Source organism: Solanum pennellii, chromosome 10 (genome assembly GCF_001406875.1).
Source record: "Solanum pennellii chromosome 10, SPENNV200".
NCBI lineage: Eukaryota > Viridiplantae > Streptophyta > Magnoliopsida > Solanales > Solanaceae > Solanum > Solanum pennellii.
The window spans coordinates 76,307,472-76,313,471 of NC_028646.1; the positions used below are offsets into that span (position 1 = coordinate 76,307,472).

General features: G+C 34.6%; 1 long non-coding RNA gene across 2 annotated transcripts; it reads left to right on the top strand.

Annotated features, from left to right (window-relative positions):
* Positions 1-1,536: 1,536 nt before the first annotated feature.
* On the top strand, positions 1,537-5,346 carry LOC107032482. Of its 2 annotated transcripts, none has more exons than XR_001458369.2 (2): positions 1,537-2,191; positions 3,985-5,346. It is a non-coding gene; the product is annotated as an uncharacterized LOC107032482 (long non-coding RNA). The 2 variants fall into 2 exon arrangements; XR_001458368.2 differs by having other exon boundaries at positions 1,537-1,828.
* The last annotated feature ends 654 nt before the right edge of the window (positions 5,347-6,000 follow it).

Consider the following 6,000-nt stretch of genomic DNA (forward strand, 5'->3'; position numbering starts at 1 on the left):
CACCTTCCGATGATTCTAATTACTGCAAATGATTTCTAAACACCTAGAAATCACTAAAGATTTCAAATCATAACCTTAAATCCATAATCAAATTCAAGTAAAGTTAAGATCAAAGTCAAATGAGTTAAGAGTTAAGTCTAGAAGTTAAGAAGCAAGTCAAAGTAAAGTTTACTAAAAATTTCAAGAGTCTTTGTTAAATTTTTAACTTCGTTTTAAGGCTCAAATTTCAATTCATAGTAAAGAGTAAATGGTTGAAGTCTTTCCTTCAAGAAATATAAGGAAATTAAGTATTCACTAACAGTTGAGTTATGGTCAAGAGTTTCAAGTTAAGCAAAGAGTAAAGAGATAAGTTCAATACTCAACAGTTATAAAGGAACTAAGTATTTCCTGAAAGTTTAAAATACGCATTTAAGTTAAGAACGGAAACTAAGATTACCAAAGAACTCTCGGGCTATTTTTTAGAAAAGAGTAATCGCTTTCCAAATAAAACAAGAGAGGAAACTGAGATTTCCAAGATAGCATTTGAGCTAAGTTTTAAGCATTAATCTCACATCACGGAAGTCATATTGTTTGAAAACATAAGAGATAATATAATGACACTTTTGGGAGTAGTATTGAGCACCGATATGGGGGAGAGTTCAGATAACTCCCATCCCCCACAAACCATGTAGCCACCATTGGTAGAAAAGGGTCATACTTTTTAGATGATTCCTTAAGTGTTTTTTAGCATAGACTAGTGGATCCATTAGGAAGTTCAGGTTCTATATCGATGACAAGGTATAGGAAGGCCATAACAACGTGAGGCAAAACTTTTTTATCATCACTCTAGCTCTTAAGTTGATGGTTGTCGGTTAGACAAACTCCCACAGAAGTTAAATGTATTTATATATACATCAGTTTAATTGTATTTTACTTACATCTCAGAGTTATTTGTATCCTTGTATACATTCAAAATTTTCAGCATGTTTTCAACTAGTTTTTCTTTATATTGCACTTGTGTTTAAATTGATTTATATTGAAATGAGTCAGGCATGTTGAGTTGAGTTGAGCGAGGTAAGTTCTTTAGTTTCTTTCAAACTCTTTCTGGCCTATGTTTTTAGCATTCCAACTCACATACTTGTACATTCAATGTACTGATGCCAGTTGGCATGAATTATCTTATGATGCAGACTCAGGTAACTAAGATCAATATCCATCGCCTCGTTGATCCAGCTTGAGCACTCGGATTCAGTGGTGAGCCTCACTGCATTCTGAATGACTCTTTTATTGCTTTCTAGTCTTTTAATTTATAAAATGTTGCGGGGTTTGTCCCAACATTCATCTTAATATTATAGAGACTTCATAGACAGATAGTCAGTCAGATAGTTTAGATTTAAGTTTCCATTTATTTACATTTAAGATGTTTTTTCATGAGAATCTAAGTGTCATTTTGTCTAAGACATTTATTTTAAGTATTTATTATGAGAATATTTTCTCCTTTATGTTTAATTAAGTCTTCCACGGAGTTAAATAAGTCATACCAAGGGTTCGCTCAAGGCCATCAATGGGCATTGGGTGCAGGTCATATTAAAGGTGTAGGCTTGGGGTGTGACGTAGTTTTCCAAGAAACCAATGCCTTCTTTGAGATTGTCACAGACCCTGTCCATAAGAAAGTCCGACAGAGCTGCTCAAATACCTTGATGACTTTCTTAGGGAGATGGAAGATCTGGGCCCAATATGTCTGCACTCCAAATAAATCTACTTCTATAAGTTGTAGCCTTCCAGCATAAGACAATAACTTGGCTGACCAACAAGTGATTTTATCTGTGATCTTTTCAATCAATGGAAGGTATGCATAAGCTTAAAGTTTTTTAGAAGCTAGTGGTACACCAAGATATCTAAAAGGAAGAGTTCCCACAGAAAAGCCCAAGGCATCCACAATCTCTTGTTTTGTGTGATCATGCACCCTAACAATATAGACCAAATTCTTGTCTTTATTAGCCTGTAATCTAGATGCTTCAGAAAACCTCATAAAAGCATGATTCATCAATGTTACTGATACCATATCAGCTCTGCAATACATCAACAAGTCATCCACAAAACATATGTGAATATTGTGTATTTTTTCACACCCGGGAGGGTAGTTAAAATCCCCATTTGTTGCCATTTGCAGTAGTTCTCTTTCTAAGTACTCCATAGTCAAGACGAAAAGGTAGGGAGACATTGGATCCCCCTGTCTGATTCCCCTCTGTGCTGGAAAAGGTTTAGTGAGTCCTCCATTGAACAACAATGAATATGATACTTAAGACACACAGACCATGATCCAATTGACAAATTTATAGGGAACCCTAGTTCTTTCAGCAATTTTTCAAGAAACCCCCAGTCTAAGGTGCCATAGGCCTCCCTCAAGTCCACCTTTAACACACACCTAGGGGATATCCATTTCCTATTATAACTCTTGAAAAATTCATGGCTAACCATAATATTATCTACTATACTCCTTCCTTCCACAAATGTTGATTGTGCTTTACCAACCAATCCTGCAATCACAAGCTTCATTCTTCTGGTTAAAACTTTTGAAATGATGTTGTACAATGTACTTCAATAGGCTATAGGTCTGTAATCTTTGACCTTGGTTGGAGGTTTAACTTTAGGAATCAAAGTCACACTTGTGGTATTGATAGCAGGGATTAGCCTTCTAGTGTGAAAGAAGTGTTGCACGGCTGCAATAATGTCCTTTTGAACCATTCCCCAGTTTTTAGTAAAAAAATTTATTGCAAAACCATCCACACCTGGAGTTTTATCTTTAGGCTTATCCTTTATAGCTTCCAGTTTTTCTCTTGTAGTAATCTCTTTAATAAGCTCTCTCTGTTGCAAGATAGAGAGACATGGTCTACCTCTAACCACCTCAGCATTTAAACATCTCAATTCCTTCTCTTTGGTTCCCATCAATTCTTTGAAAACAGATATTAATTCAGCTTCAACTTGCAAAGGTTCAGTTAGTTTGAGCCCAGCCTCAGTATAAATGGATGAAATGCTATTTTGGCTAGTCTGAATATTCCATTGAGCAGGAAAGTACCTGGAATTTGAATCCCCATGACCAATCCAAATTGTTCTACCTATTTGTCTTAGTGTATTCTCTTCAACAATACTCCATTTTTAATCTCAATTAGAATCTGCTTTTCATGTTCAATGAGCATTTTGTTCATGTTGCTTGCTGGTAATTGTCCTTGAGTGATATCCAGTTTTTTCCTCAGTTAATGCAGTTGCTGCTGATCGGATGCCATATATGCATATATTCCTCTACTCTGCAGTCTAAACTTCTTTAGCTTCTCCCAAACATGTTGCATTGTGCATTCAGGAACATTTTTACCCCAAGCCTTTTTCGGAATATTATTGAAATCAGGATGCTCCATCACATTAGAATAAAATCTAAATGGCCTTGCATGAATATTTCAATGTTGTTTACATTTGATCAAAATGGGGGAATGGTCTGATACTGAAAGGTTCAAAAATTTAGCTTCTACATGACCAAAATGATGTAACCATCCTTGAATAGTAGTTAACTGTAAGTGGTCAATAGCACTTTGAAAACCCTGAATCTCCTTATATGTGAAAGGATACCCCAATCTATGCTTTGAGCTCAAAACACTATTAAAGTCACCACATACCACCCAGGATAATTGGTGTTGCAATGTAATTTGCATGATACCTTTCCATAAGGTCTTTTTCTTCTGTACTTCATTTTTAGTATAGAAAATGTGAAGTATATGGTGATATGCACTCCTAAATCTTCGATTACACAATGTATATATTGCTCCTAAATGTCTAAAATCTACACCTCAAGTGATATTTTCACAGTAGTCAAATTATACAATTATCATCATGATTATAATTGTGGTTACTAGACAATCCCTGTGCTATTTTCCTTATTATTTGTATTGCTCTTTGTTCCTTAACTCTTGTTTCAAAGAATCCAACAATATCTATTCCATTTTTATTCAGAAAGAGTTTGAGCTCCTTTTGTTTGTGGCCTTGATTAAAGCCTCTTATGTTCCAAGTAGCAACGATCATGTGGGCAGGAATGGCATGGAGCTACCAGCGCTATCCTGCATCTGATTTCCCACATAAGAATCTGCACATTTGAGCTTTCATCCACATGTTATTTACCAGGTCTTTGTCCAGGATCAAGTTCAGGTGGTGGCTGGATTGATGGCTCAGTAACTGAATATGGGATATCACATTTCTCTAGTTCAACATGGGATTGAGCTTGTACTGGTATCCAGTTTGCAATAAGTCGCCTTTGTTACCCATTTTTGCTTCCATATGGTTCACCCTGTTGACATCTCTACCATAGTCCTCCTCCCTATCCTCAGTTGAGTATTTTTTGTACAATCAATCAGTATCTTTATGTCCTAACCTTAGAAAATAATTGTAGAATTTGGGTCTCTATTCATATTCAATAGATTGAGTCCACGATTCAATATGTGTTTCAATAGCTATAACATCAGGCAAGTTCGTTGAAATATCAACCTTAAACAAGGACTCTAGCATATGAGATTCTTTTAGCAGTTGCAGTGAAACCATTTGTATATAAGGGAACCCCAATTGCACTAGCAACTTTACTCAAAGCTTAAACAGACCAATACCCCACAGGTAGACCTAGAAATTTAACCCAAATTGGGATCTATCTATACATATCAGCATCAAGCTCAAAATCTAATTCCCAATATCTCAATACAATAGGTTTATTTCCGTAGAAGTAAGGCCCGTCTTGCATCATTTTCTCTTTGTCAATAATATTATGAAATTTAAAAACATAATATCCATCATCATGGTATAGGACATGTGGTGGAGCAACAAAATCCCAATCCTTCTTGACATACTCCTTCATTTGATTTTCATACACGCTATCCCCAATTACATATCCTATTAATGCATTTTCCCACTCCTTCACATGCAAGCGAATATCCTCATCTCCAATTTCAATTGTATGACCCCTTCCTTAATCACTGCGGGATAAAGTTTAGGGTCTTACTAGTGTTGCAATTTCTTCTCACATATGCAGGTGCAGCAGGAGTTGACTGAGCAGATATATTAGTATCAAAAAATTTTAGTCTTCTCTTCGGTGTATCCTTCCTAGATGCTTTCCCCATCTAAACTTCATCCTCTATGTAGTTGTGAACTTCGAAGGTGGAAAATTTCCAAAAGTGAGGAGAAAGTTGTTGAGTTTCTCCAGAAGCCGGGGTAACGATTTGTGGTAGAGTAGTGTGGATGGGGGTTGTCGGTGGCGACCCATCAAACACGATCTTAGCTCACCCTTGCTATGGTGCGCCGAGAGCATTCTGAATTGCTATTGTTCCCTGATCTTTATTGTATCTTTTGTTATAATCCATATTAACAAAACGGAAGAGTTGCTTTATTCAAGTTTCTTAACATGAACAAAAAATGTTTTAAAAAGTGACCAAAATCAAAAAGAAATTTCAAAATTCAAATTTATTTGATGATAAATAGAAATTGCAGTTTTTTTTAATGGTGAGTGAACAATGTTACTTATTTAAATTTGTTCAAATTTTGTTGTTCTTTTTTAATTAATTCATCTTATTTTCATTATAATTTATCATATATTCAACGATTATGCTTATGATATTATAAATTATTAAAATTAACAACTTGAAATATTGTATCATAAACTTGAAAATTACGTAAAATACATTACAAGTCACATTAAATAAGAGGCTAGACACCTTAAAATATATTTTTTAAAAGAAAATCTTTAATCGACACCTACAATAGAAATTGAAAAAATGGAATAACATATATTATTAAAAGATATGCAAGTAATATTATAAATTACAACAAATAACAACTGAAAATATTTTAAAATCATATAAGAAATTTTGTTGACTCTCCACGTGTGACATAAATTTTAACAAAAGAAGTAACTGATAAATTTCTTATGATCTGGTCAAATTCAAGGAAAAACAATAATGAAGAAATCAGAAAATAGCTTGAAGAAAG